This window comes from Heterocephalus glaber, unplaced genomic scaffold (genome assembly GCF_053883595.1).
Source record: "Heterocephalus glaber isolate CG9 unplaced genomic scaffold, H.glaber_assembly_v1.0 deba00001606, whole genome shotgun sequence".
Lineage (NCBI taxonomy): Eukaryota > Metazoa > Chordata > Mammalia > Rodentia > Bathyergidae > Heterocephalus > Heterocephalus glaber.
The window spans coordinates 11,563,820-11,577,628 of NW_028258377.1; the positions used below are offsets into that span (position 1 = coordinate 11,563,820).

Here is a 13,809-nt window from a genome sequence, read left to right on the forward strand (position 1 = left end):
CCCCACTGTTTGTCGGAAGCCCTTCCTCCTGCCAGGTCCAGCAGAAAGGTTCCCGCCCTGTCTCTGGAGCTCAGACCTCCAGGCAGTGCACATGCTCGCAGGCACTTGGGGTTTCTGTGCAGTCTGTCCCCCTGGGCCCCAGCTCCCCACTCCAGTTAGGGAAAGTGACATTGAAAGCAGAACACCGAGACTTCTCTCTGCTGGCCTGGGCTGGCTCCACCAGACCAGTTTCCATTTAAAAAGGGAAGTTCATTATTATTATTACTGCTATTGTTGTTATCTGACATAATTATACATATTTATGGGGTACAGTGTGAGGTTTCAATATGTGTATCAAATGCGTAGTGATTAGGTCAGGGTAACTGGCATATCCATCACCTTAAACACTTAGCACTTAGCATTTCTTTGTGTTGATAGTATTTCAAATCCTCTCTGTGGCAATGGGAAGGGACCTGAGGCTGGAGGGTAGGAAGGGGAAGGAGAAATAAAAATGCTTAAGATGCAATAAGTATATGTACGAATTCCCCAAGATGAATCTATGTATCATAAACACATACTAATAAAAATAAGAGCCTTTACATTGGCAAAACAAATCTATAGGAAAAAGTCCTTTTTCATTGTTCCAGTAGCAGAGGAGGGAAAGGGAGCCCCCACCACCATAAGCTTCCTAGCAAGGCCAAGACCGATTGATGTGGCTACTGCAGGACACTGAGGGTGGACAGGGACTCACCATCGGGTGGCCTTGGGCGCCTAGGACTCTGTGAATCTGTGCCTCTCCAGCCACCATCCTTTCAGCCTGGGCCTCCTCACCAAAGTTTCTGAGTGTTGTTTGATTCTGCTTTATCACAAATTGATACTGAAAACCATTTGCTGTCAAGTATGATCTTAGAGAAGAGCCTATTTGTGCCTTAAGTGGCAGAGGGACAAGAGCCAGTCCATACTGAGCCCCCTGGCCCTGCCAGCCAGCCACCATGCTGGGAACTCACACACCTTCCTAGAGTGAAAACAATGGCTTGGGATGACTCAGACCTGAACTAGAATCCCAGCTTCACCGCCTAGCTGTGTGACCCTGGACAAGGTACTTAAACCTCTAAACCTTCATTTCCACATCAACAGAGTGACAGCAACAATTCTGTTTAGGGGGTTTCCGGGGTGACTGAATTAAATGAGCTCATGCAGTGATTCCCAAAGTGATTCCCAGGACCAATCGCATGACATCACCCGGGCGCTAATGAGAAGGCCATTTATCCACCTCAGACCTACCGACCAACCGACCGACCGACCGAGAGCCTCCAGGAGTGTGGCTCAGCACCTGTGCTTCATGTGCCCCCTAGGTGTGTCTGCTACACCCTGATGGTTTGAGAGTCACCTGTGGGCAGGTGATTGAGAATAAGAACCTGGTCAGAGTCGCAGGCAGGCACATCACAGGAATCACCATCGGACTACTCTTCTCCCCTTCTCCCATTGAACCCAAGGCATGGAATTAAGTCACTTCTCCAATCCACATGACAAGTCTGAAGGCCATAGCCTTCCACAGTTTGTTGTCTTCCCCTCAAATCTTATATGCTAAGGCAAAATAAGTACTGACAATACTCCCCACCAGGCTGAAGAAGGCTCACCTGGGTGACACTACAAACATTCCACATGAAGCTTCAAAGAAAGCAAGAGATGAGAAATCATCCCTCCAAAAATGTGAGGGTGCAAAGCCTCAGGCAGAGATGACTCCATTCTGGAGGAACAAAGGAAGCAAGGTACAAAGCCAGAGGACTCCCCAGGCGTCTGCTGCTAGGCAGTCACGGAGCTCCCTGGCATGTCAGCGCTAACAGGAGGTATTTGAGCTGAGCAGAGAAAAACATCTATTTCTCTGAGCACTTTCCAAACAGGAGATGAAAATGCAATGATCAGCTAGTCAAGAAACACTGACACTGGTTCTCCAGGCCTCAGGCTCTCCATCTGTGGCCAGGGGAAGCAGTAGCACACACCTGTTCTGTAGCCTGGGGAGGGGTTCTCCCCTTGCCCAGGTGCACTCCAGCTGAGACCTCTGTGCTTTCTCTGTGTCCTCAGAGCGGAGCCATCCTCCCAAGGACAGTTCTCCTGGGCTCAGGCAGCACAGTCTCAGGGCGCTATATCCCTGCTATGCAGAGCAGTGAGAGCCCAAGCAAGCTTGAGCCCCCAGCCTGCCAGGTACAGAAGTGGTTTGGGAGACAGAAAAGAGTGTGGGCATCTGAGAAACCATTTTACAGGAAGTCATTCACATCAGGGATGCTGCTCTATTTCCATGTTTAGCCCTGTCACACAAATTGTCAGCCCTAGGGGCTCCTCTTTGCCTCTGAGAGAGGGCAAATTAAATTTAGTCTGCTTCAGCCTGGTAACCACTAGGCTCCAAGTAAATGCCTCTGTAATAATCCACATAAAGCAACATGCTCAGCATACTACCCTCTCCCCACCCTCTAAAAAACCCAACTTCCTTATCAGAGGCTACGCCAAGCTGCCCAGAGCCTACCCTGACTTGTTCCTAGCTCATCTGCACTCATCACATGCCAACCACACTGATGGGTTTTAATTCCACAAGGAAACCAAGCTGTACCCCCATCTCAGGGCCTTTTCGTATGCTGGCCCTCTTCTGGCATTTCTCAGAGGCCTCAGCTTGAAAGTCACCACCTGGGAAAAGCCACTCTACCTAGACTAGATCCTTCCTGTCATCCTCTATCTCCTGCTTGCTTCTCTAACAATACTGTTTCCAACTTGCCCTTGTCTTGTAGTCTTTTGTGTTTTGTTCAACTGGGGTCCCCCTCCAATGAGACATTAGCTCCAGTAAGATGGGGACCACATCTGCCCCCCACCACATCCCAGCATAGGTACATAATATGTGTAGAAAGGGTAAATGAATAAATGGTTAAATGGAGGGGTTGGCAGAGAGAGAGAGATACTGAGCATCATCCAAAATCAGTGAGAAGAGCGACAGTGTTCTTGATTAGAGGTGGAGTGCAGGCAGGACAGGCTCCTGCCTCTTTAGAGAGACTGGCAGGGGCAGACAGAGGGTGGCACTGCAGTGTTCACCATAGGACTGAGGGTAGCGCTGCCCTGCCTGTCACCAGCTACCCCCAAACCAGAGCATCTCAGACAGCTAGTGGTCCCTGACTACCAGGTGTGGGCTGGAATCTGAGCCGTGAGAGAGGAGACCAGTCCCTTGCCAGGCCACCTGCACCTTGTCAAGGCCTATTGTAGGTCAAGGTCAGTTGTGGGGGAAGGGCACCCAGGAGAGGACAGCATCCATCGGCCTCGTGTGGGTCCCACCAAACAGGCTCCCAGAAAGAACCTGATCTCATCATGTAGAACAAAAATGCAGTGCCCTGGATAGTAGGCACCTGGAGAGAAAATCAGGGCCTGCACCCAGCCCCCTGGACAGACCCTAACTAGTGTTTCCAGCCTATGAGCTGTGGTAGGCAGATGTCTGCCAAACTGCACTGGATTCTCATTGTAACATTTGCCTTTCATGGGAGTCAGAGCTTCTCCCTTCCAGACTTATATTTGAAACAAGCGGTGATGGATGTTCATGCTAATAGGAAGACTAACAGCTGGTCACCATTTATTTATGCAAAGAACCTCACTCCGGGAGAAACTTCTGCATACCACATTCCAGCTAAGAACCATTCCATCACCACCCACTGGCCTGCTGTGTGTGGCTTCTCACTAAACTAGACCCATGGCCTCCCTGGCTTCTGGTGTCCATGGATCCCTTGCTGAGAAGAGCCCAGGGATGAAGAGGGGACTTCTCTTTGCATTCCAGTCCTCACACACTCTGCAGCCCTGGACTGGCTATTTGTATAGCAGCTTCAGCCCATTCTCCGCCAGAGAGGTCCATTAGTGCGATGTAAATAGCTCTCAGCTCTTCAAAGGCCAGAGCAAGCCATGCTGTGAGGTCTGAGTCAGCCCGCCAGGGTCTCGCATTTCAAGGCTTATTCATCTTCCTGATAACTTCCATAAAGGGCCACAGCAGCCTTTTTGGTATGTAGAGCCTGCCAACAGCACCTCCAATGAGATTTTCACAAGAAATTTGGCATTCTCTGAGCTCCTGCTGTATACACAATTCTGTCCTAGTCATTCTGGGGAAGGAGCAAAGAGCAGGAAACACATTCACTATATTCCAGGGAGCAAGGCACACATGGATAGTAAATGTTATGGGTCAAATCACACAGAAAATCTAAGAAAACAAAGAAGGGTATCAAGGGCAGTGGGGTGAACTAGGGAATCCTCAAGCCAGGAAACAGAAATTTACAGTCAGAGATGGGTTTGGATCCTAACTGTCTCTAACTGTGTGACCTATACCTTCTCTCTCTGAGGGAAGATCTCATCTGTGAAACTGAGAACAGTTGCCATTGGTGTCTCTTGAGGATTAAATGAGATAGTGCATCATGCCTGGCAGTGAGTGAGTGCTCGGGAAACAGCCACTGTAGGTTATTATCACCATTCTTGCTGGAGAAGGCAAGTTTTGAGGCTTTGTTAGAAGTAAGGGGCGCACACCTGTAGGGAACAGGGAAAGGGGACGTTACTAGAACCTCTGCAGTGAGTCTTAGTCTCCTGTGAGCCAAGGCAGCACAAGGCGAATTATAGGAAAAGTAGAAAAATGAGACTTTGAGAAGAAGCTGAGATTTGGGTCTGATCAGTGCTGCTCTGGGCAGCAAAGACGAAGCCCCCAGCTTACCGCACCTTTTATTTAGTACATCAGGAGAAACAAATGTAACAAATGACTTGTAGAGAGTTCAGTACATCCTGTGTAAATAAGATGTAACAATCTAAGATCAAGGAGGAACTGAGTAGATGTTTGTTTTTTCCAGGATGTTCTCAGCTCCCAGGATGTTTCTTGTCCTGGAGAATCACGGACAGAATCACCGGATCTTTGAGGTCTCAATTGTGACCAGAGGCCAAAATGCAATTATGTCTCGGAATTCCATAGCTGGACTGTAGGCAGGAGAACTAGGCTAACCAAATGATTTTTCCCTAAAATTATGTTTCCCTAAAATTATGTAGCATTGTTCCCGACACACACCCATTTCTTAGCTTGCCATCATGTCTGTGAGGTACTGATGCTGGCTCACATTGCCTCTCTGATCCCGTGTCAGAGAAGAGAGAAAGACTAGCTGGTGGTCTTCCAACCAGAAAGAAAGCTCCACTCCTGGGAGCCACTCTGTCTTCCAAGAAAAAGGGGTGGAAATCCCACAGCACATTAGCCTCATGGGAGTCCGGATAGGAGAGCAGGAAGGGCCCGGGAGAGGGGCTGAGTTAACAGCCTTTCCCTGAGGTATATAGACTGCCTGAGCCCACAGCAGGCCCAAGGCCAGATGAACGCCCTGGGCAGCAGTAGGTGGTTTCCAGCCTAGCTTCCTGGGCCCAGGAAATGGCCCTTTCTTCTCCTGCCCTTCAGGGCACCCCACTTCCTGACACATTTTGCTACACAAGTTGTAATGCGCCAACAGTGATGGTGGTCTGAACTCTGGGGAGCTAGACCCATTTTTGATGCTTCAGAATGGAGTAAAAAGATTGGCTTGGCTCAATTATCCTTGGTGTTGGGGGGGGGGGTTTCCATTTAAAGATTGAAGTATTGAAACCATGGGAATAAAGGTTCAGTGTCCTCAATGTTTTTTTGTTTTTTTGTTTTTGCTATTGCCGTTAACAACCAACCTGCTGGAAGAATGGTCTTTGAATTGTTTTCTGATGTGTACCCCAAGACATGTGAGAACTTTTGTTGTCTTAGTACAGGAGAAAAGGGGACAGGGAAATCAACTCAGAAGCCATTTAATTACAAGAGTTGTCCTTTTCACAGACTTGTTAAGGATTTTATGGCTCGGGGTGGTGACTTCAATGAAGGAAATGGAGAAGGAAGGGAATCTATTTATGGAGGATTTTTTGAAGATGAGGGTTTTGCTGTTACACACAACAAAAGAATTTCTTTTGTCAATGGCCAACAGAGGCAAAGATACAAATGGTTCACAGCTCTTCATAACAACCAAACCAACTCCTCATTTAGATGGGCATCACATTGCTTTTGGACAACTGATCTCTGGTCAAGAATTTCTGAGACAGATAGAAAACCAGAAAATAGATGCAGTTAGCAAACCGTTTGCTGAGGTATGGATACTCAGCTGTGGAGAGCTGATCCCAAAATCCAAAAGTTAAGAAAGAAGAGAAAAAGCATAAATCATCATCATTATGATAATCATCCTCCTCATTGTCATCATCCAGTGATTCAGAGAGCTCAAGTGATTCTCAGTCCTCTTTTGATTCTGATTCTGAAAGTTCTTCTGAAGAGAAATTTAAAAATTCCCAAAAACTGTATACCTACAATGTACCAATAAAAGAATTTAATAAAAAAAAATTCCCAAAAACACAAGAAAAAAAAAAAGCAAGAAAAATACATCTAGTGAAAGTGAGGCTGAAGCACAATCCCAGTCTACTGGGCATCCAAAAGAGATCCCTCCGATACCAGAAAATAGATTTCTCATGTGGAAAAGTCCTCTTAACGCCTGACAACAAGGAATGGAAAAACAGAACGAGAGCATGTAGGGCCAGGGATGTAGCTCAGTGGTGTCATGCCTGCCTGGCAAATGCAAGGTCCTGAGTTTGATTCCTGGTACCAAAAAACCCAAAAACCAAAAACAGAACAAGAGAGTGTGTAATGTGCCTAACTCCTTAGTTACTAGGTCTGACAGGAAAATTAAAGGAAGAGGGCCAAAGTATAATCAAACTCCTTCCAAATCCAGATCAAGGGATTGTTTCAGACATAGTGAGACTCCTCCACATTGGAGGAAGAGATGCAGAGAGCTCAGTGAAAGAGGTTATCAAGTGGTGAAAGATGGTTAAGAGTGAATTGAATGAAATGAAAGAAACCCAAAGGAGGCCAGTTAGAGTAAAAGAGAGAAAAATAACTTATCACAGGCACATGTCTGAAAGTCCAAACAGAAAAAATGAAAAGGAAAAGAAAGTTAAAGACCATAAATCTGACAGTCAGAGAGAAATCAGAAGAAATTCAGAAAAAGAAGATAAATATAATAAAAACAAAGTGCTAGAAAGGGCCAAATCTAAACATAGAAAAGCAAAGAGAACTCCAAAGAGTAAGGAAAGAGATTCAAAACTTAACAGCCATGAAAAAAAGAGGTTGAAGTCAATGAGTAAAGAAAGGGATCGTGAGAATGTTAAAGAAAAAGAAAAGCAATCTGATTCTAAAGGAAAAGATCAGGAAAGAAGTAGGAGTAAAGCGAAGTCTGAGCAGAAAGAATCAGAAAGTGACAAGCACAATCATAGCAAAAGTAAAGAAAAGGATAGAGGCACACAGTCCAGGAGCAGAGAATGGGATATAGCTAAAGGTAAACACGTTTACAACAGTAGAAGAAAGGAAAGAAGCAGAAGTAGGGACAGGAGCAGAAGGATGTGGTCCAGAAGCCATGAGAGAGATTGCAGCAGAAGCAAGGAGTTCCATAGATAGGAGTACAGGAGAAGAGGAAGGTTACAGAACTGAGAGAGAAGAGGGGCACAAGAAAGATCGAGAAGTAAAGCTAGGAGGAGGAGGAGAGATTCCTGGCGCTCAGAGAGAGAAGAAAGTCAAAGCAGAAACAAGGCAAAACATAGAAATCAAGAAAGTAAGTGCTCAGGCTGGGGATTTAGCTCAGTGGTTTCACTGCTGCGCAAGCTCAAGGATCCGAGTTCGATCCCTGGTACCAAAAAAAAAAAAAAAAGAAAAGAAAGTAAGAGCTCATCCAGAAAAGGAAATTCTGAGAGTGAAAAAAGAATGTACTCTAAAAATTATGATAAGAGCTCAAGTAGTAATGGGGGAAAAGGCTGATAGAGATCAAAGTCCATTCTCAAAAATAAAACAAAACAGCTAAACAGTGAATTAAAGTTCTCCACATTGAAAAACAAGGAGAATGAGAAGACCAGATCTTCAGTGGAAAATGAAAACCAAAAATCAAAGGCTTAAGAAATAGCCATGTAGCTGGGGATTTAGCTCAGTGGTTCCATCGCCTGCCTCGCAAGTGCAAGGTCCCAAGTTCGATCCCCAGTACCAAAAGAAATAGCCATGTACATGATAAAAACAAAAAATTTGATCATGAATCAAGTCCTGAAAGAGATGAAGACAAAAGTAGATGAGTGAGTCGTGTAAATTTATTTCTTTTCTGTCTCAAAAGTTAGGTTTTAGAGACTTGCTGGTGAATATCCTTTATGTTGTTTTCATTGTTTTGGGGGTTATTTTATGTCTGTCTTGTTTTTTGTTTGTTGTTTTTGGTTTGGTTTTTGGTACTGGGGATCGAACTCAGGACCTTGTGCTTGGTGGACAGGCGTGGCGCCACTGAGCTAAATCTCCAGCCTTGTGTTTGTTTTTTTAATGTGAACTTCATTGAGTTGATCTTTTGATAATCTACAACCTGGATAATTTGTACTGCTAAACTATTAATAAACTTGAAATGAGGAAAAAAATTAGCCTCATGGGAAAGACTGCCCAAAAGTACAGGCTCAGACTGTCTTCTGTTGGGGTAGCCTTACAATTAAGAGAAACTGAGTCTGAGAATGGCTGTGGGCCAGGGACCAGGGCAGTGGTGCAGGGAGAGTGCACGCTGCTTGGCGACACTGTCACTGTCATAGCTGCAGGGAGGAGCACAAGCCTTGCATCCTGAGAGGGGACTCAGCTGACTTACTCAATTCCATTCCAGGCTGCATCTTCACAAGGCATATTCTTATCCTCCCTCTCAGGTACCCTCACAGCAACTCTTTGGGGCAGGTTCAGCAGGCATGAGTATGGTCTGCAGTTTGCAGATGAGAAAAATGAGGCTCAGAGACCTTAAGTAACTCGCCCAAGGTCACACAGCAAAGTGGTGACAAAGCTGGAACTCAAACCCAAGCCTTCCAATGCCCGAGACCATCCTCATTGCCTTCCCCACCTGCCTTTCTTCCCACCAGTACCAGCTGCCAAAGCTCAGGGTTGTTGGAACAGTTAAAGTACATATGCCACCAAGTATGTCTCTGTGGGAGCTAAAGACATGGAATAGAGCAATTTCTCAGATTTCCCCAGATGCTAAGAGAGCTCCCAGAGTGAAGACAGTAAGTTCTCAAGAGGGAAGCAACATAAGTTGTCAAGGAAAGAAACTCCAGCATGTCCACACTGAGGGATACCACCAGCTACAAAAAAAGACTGAGATTGGTCTCGATGTGTCAGCTTGCCAAGAGCAGCAGGGAGCTTAAGAGGGGGAAGGGCACACTCTGCATCAGGCTGCTGCATGGTCCCAGGGATATTTAAATTGCAATGAAAACAAAACGCCATAGTGTCTCTGGATTCATCAGTACCTAGGTAAAGGCACAGAGCCCTCAGACCCCTCCCCGTCCTCAGGACCCTCCTGCTGTGTGTCTTGCATGGCTGAACCTGCTGGGGGGAAAAAAATCAGTGAGCTCCCTGGTCTTTGAGCCAATAGGAAGCACCAGCTGGAAATCAAAGGAAGAAAGACAATGAGGTTGGAATACAGTGGACTCTGTTACAACCGGCCCAACATACAAACAACTTGGTTTATGACTGGAATTTTAGCTTTTACTTATGACCAAAGTCTTGACTTACAAACCGAATGCTGGCCACTTGTGCTTCCCAACGGTCTCAGATGCAGATTTAACCCTTAAAGAGTTCTGGAAGGAACATTACAACATCCTTTCCTGTGTGGGGTTAATTGAGATATCCTGGGCCAATATCTAAGGACACTGAGATCTGCCTGTATACAGCAGAGAGACTTTGAAGGCTGTATAGAGGAGCCTGAGCCTTCATTGTCCATCTTGAGTTGCAACCAGTCCTCAGGAATGAATTGAGTTCCTAAATCAAGGGTTCACTGTATGTATTCTCCTAGTCCCTGCCATGGGATCTGGAAACTGATCACCTCCCTGGGCCAAAGCTCCTCTCCAAGTGTCCAGACTCTCTTCCTCCAGAGCTGGCATTTTGAGCCCAAAGGTGAGCTCTGCAGGGCCACACTGTGCTCCCAGGCAGCCCCGCCCACCTTCCATATGGTCCTGTAATCAGCCCTCCTCTGCTCATCCCTGCCTCCTCTAAGACCAAACCGGAACTGACAGCAGAGGTTAACTGGGGTGGGAGTAGGGGTAGGAGACCCTGCTACCTGAGGCTCAGGATCTACAGCAACTTCAGCCTTCTGGGTCAATCTGTACCTGACTGTTTACTTTCCATTCTGGAAATATTTTAAGCATGTACCTAAATAGAATAGCATAACAAGGTCCCAGGTATCTATTGCATGGCTTCAATAATCATCAGTTCACAGCCAACCTCATTTCAAGCAGTCTCACACAGTCCCCAACCCCACAGGGTTTTACCAACTATAGACATGGTCCCTGGAAGTATAGCCTTCCCTGCGGTATTTTAAAGCAGCTCCAAGACATCATTCATGTGTTTTGAACTTACAAAGAAACTGTATCTCTATATTGTCTGGGAAATTAAAATTTAATTAAAAACAAAGGAATTTTCAAGGCTAGAACTTCTGAGGATGAGGAGATCCTGCCTTTGTGTTTAGTCTGGACCAGATCAAAGCTTTTCCCTGCAGTTAGCTTTGTACCATGGCAAGGGGCTGACTAGGTGACCTTGTTCTTCCCTTCAGTGGATGGGGCCAGGGCCAAGTGGCACTCACCATCTGTGCCCACCTGTCCTGAATACTGAAGGTCTCATTATTGACACAAAGATACAAGTATACCTCCCATCCACTTTTGAGCTTTGCTCAACCTATTTTTGTCTGTTCCTTTTCTTTGCAAGGGGATGGAAGGAGTTGTTTTTTGTTTTTTGTTTTCTCGGTACCGGGGATTGAACTTGGGTCCTTGCGCTTGCGCAGCAGGTGGTGAAATCACTGAGCTAAATCCCCGGCCCCTGGAGTTTTTAACTTTATGGGTGTGAGGTTCATTCTATATTGTTGCATATTGTTATACACTGTTCTCTCTGACAGTATAATATTCCACTGTGTGAAGTTAGGCCATAATTCATTGATCTTTTTTATTCTGGATAGAAATTCAGATGGTTTCTGGTTTGGAGCTATTCCAAATGGTGTTGTTAACAGATGTTCTAACAAATGTATTTTGGTGTTCCTTGGCATGCGTGCATTTCTGTGGGGTACACACCTCAAACAGCACGGCTGGATCATAAAAAGGCATACATTTAATGTTGGTAGATGCTGACAAACAGGCAATTGGGAGATTTCTAGTGATCAACATCCTTGCCAACACCTGCATATTTTCTGGGGTGGTTGGTTTTTCATTGCTGTGGAAATGTAGTATATCTCATAGTGGTTTTCATCTGCATTTACCTGATTACTAATGAAGCTGGAAACCCTTTCAAATGTTTGACTATTTGCCTAACCTTTTATGAAGTAAATTTTAAAGTCTTTTGTACATGTTTATAGTGGGTTGTCTTTTTATCACTTTTACATGTTAGAGTAGACTCTTTACTTATGAACTCAATTCGTTTCTGAGAGCTGATTGTAACTCAAGTTGGTCAGTGAAGGCTCAGACTCCTTTACACAGCCTTCCAAGTCTCTGTCCTGTACATAGGCAGATCTCAGTGTCCTTAGAGAGACATTGGCCTGGGGTTTCTCAATTGACCCCACATGGGAAAGAATGTTGTAATGTTCCTTCCAGAACTCTTTAAGGGTTAAATCTGTATCTGAGACCATCTGGAAGCACGAGTAGCCAACATTTGGGTCATAACTCAAGACTTTGTTTCTAAGTTAAAACTAAAATTCTGGTCATAACCCAAGTTGTTCGTATGTCAGGCCAGTCGTGACGCAAGGATCCACTGTATATATTGTGGATACAAGCCATTTATCAGATGTGGGTTTTGCATGTGCCTTCTGTTCTGTAACTTACTTTTTCATTTTCCTAATGGTATCTTTTGATTAAGAGACGTTTGAAAGTTTAATATGATCTAATTTATAAATTTATCTTCCTGTACAGTTAACAGTTTTTGTGTTTCATTAAAAAAACCTTTGCCTACACTGCTCCAGTTTTTATGAAGATTCTTTTAGGATAAAAAACACTTATTGGAAAATGAGTAATGAAAACACCCAGTAAGCAGAGCCACAAAGCAATCAAATTGTGGTCACCTCATTAGGAAGACAATCTCCTGATTTTATGAGCCCCTTGTTAGCAGCCACATGTGAGAACCAGGGCTCTTCTCACCTACACAGATGAGAACAGGAAGCAGCTCAGGCTGAAGTCATTTCTAGCCACAGAAAAATGTAAGAGCTCAGAAAAATTTTTGATACTTAAAATATTAACAAATGCTTAACAATATGCTGATAACCATCAAAGACACTGAGTACAGGAGTTTTTAAAATATAACGCCCAGTGAAAAAATGCCAGCATTAAAAATGGAAGTGGCTTTGGCAGGTAAGTGTCATAGGAGGGGCAGCTCCATGTCCACAGGGGCTTTTTTCTCCCAAAAGAGGTTTGCATCTTCTCCTGTAGAAAATGTCTCTAAAGGTTCCATAGGTAGGACTTTCTCCCACTGGGAATAATAAATGAAAACATGATTAACATACTTAGTGGTCTCATAAGCACCAAATATATTAATCCAAGTGATTTTAAAAGCATTTGTGTAAATGACAAACTTTCCTTTGAAAAACCAATGTTTGCCCTGTTTAAGTAGTGCTAAGTCTGGAAACCTCTCCTCACATCTTGAAAACAAAATAAAACTTAGATCAACAAGGGAAAAAAACCTCTACACATGACCTATGCCTACAGCATTACTAGGAGCCAGATAAAACTATAAATTTGAAATTGTATGTAAGTGGAGGAGTAAGTACCAAATTCAGAGTACCTTAGCACTGCTGTAAGCCTATGCCTACAGGGGACACAAAAGGGGAGTCTTAAGAAAGTCCACAGGGAAAAGGAGAGGGAATGGAGCACATAGAAGAAGCACAGACAGGATCACCGCACAAAGAAAAAAAATCCAACACGAAATCCAAAATAATGAATATAAGTCTGAAACTTAGTAGTTCACAGAGTACTTACTGCCCATAGGGAAAGTACTTGGAAGTGAATATAGGTAGAAATAGCAATGTCAGAGAAGCATTGCTTTGGGGAACAGAAGAAATTAAATCAGAGCCCTTTAGCTCTGTGGCAGTAAAGAAAAATAAGAAGTTAAAAATCCTGCAGAAAAAAAAGAAAAAAATTCACAACCCCCAACCCAACTCTCTAGATAATAAACTGCACCTCACTGTATTGACAGAAGAGGGCGCTCTTGAAACAGGCACACTCCACTAAATACCTAGGAATGAGGGCAACTCAGACTTAAACTCCATTCTAAACTACAATAAGAAATATAAAATATGAATTGAACCTGGTGAAAATTCTCCTGCCCTAGAAATTAAGAATCAGAAGTGAACTGTAGTATAATATTAAATATCATAAAACGAACACATGAATATTTTTTAAAGCCTACAATAAGATATAAAACTAATAGAAAAGCACTAAAAAAATCAGGAAGAAATACAATAAGAGTTGATCAATATTAGGAAATAAATCGAAGAAAAAGTCAAAACTATCTCAGAAATTAAGAATAAATACAACATGTCCAAGAGAGAATACGTTCAAATTAAAATTTATGAGATTAATAAAAACAGTAAACAAAAAAAGAATGAAAATGATTGAAAAAGAATTAAGAAGGACAAGCAGTAGCTGGACATGGTGGTGCATGCTTGTAATCCCAGCACTCCGGAAGGCTGAGGCAGGGGGATTGCAAGTTTGAGCCCAGCCAGTGCAACTCGGTCTCAAAATTAAAAA

General features: G+C 44.1%; 1 long non-coding RNA gene and 1 pseudogene across 3 annotated transcripts in view; one reads left to right on the plus strand and one right to left on the minus strand.

Annotated features, from left to right (window-relative positions):
- Positions 1–13,809, minus strand: part of LOC110344461 (uncharacterized) — a 255,570-nt gene that overhangs the window by 153,161 nt on the left and 88,600 nt on the right. The window lies entirely within an intron of this gene.
- Positions 5,611–8,145, plus strand: LOC101714087 (peptidyl-prolyl cis-trans isomerase G-like; annotated as a pseudogene).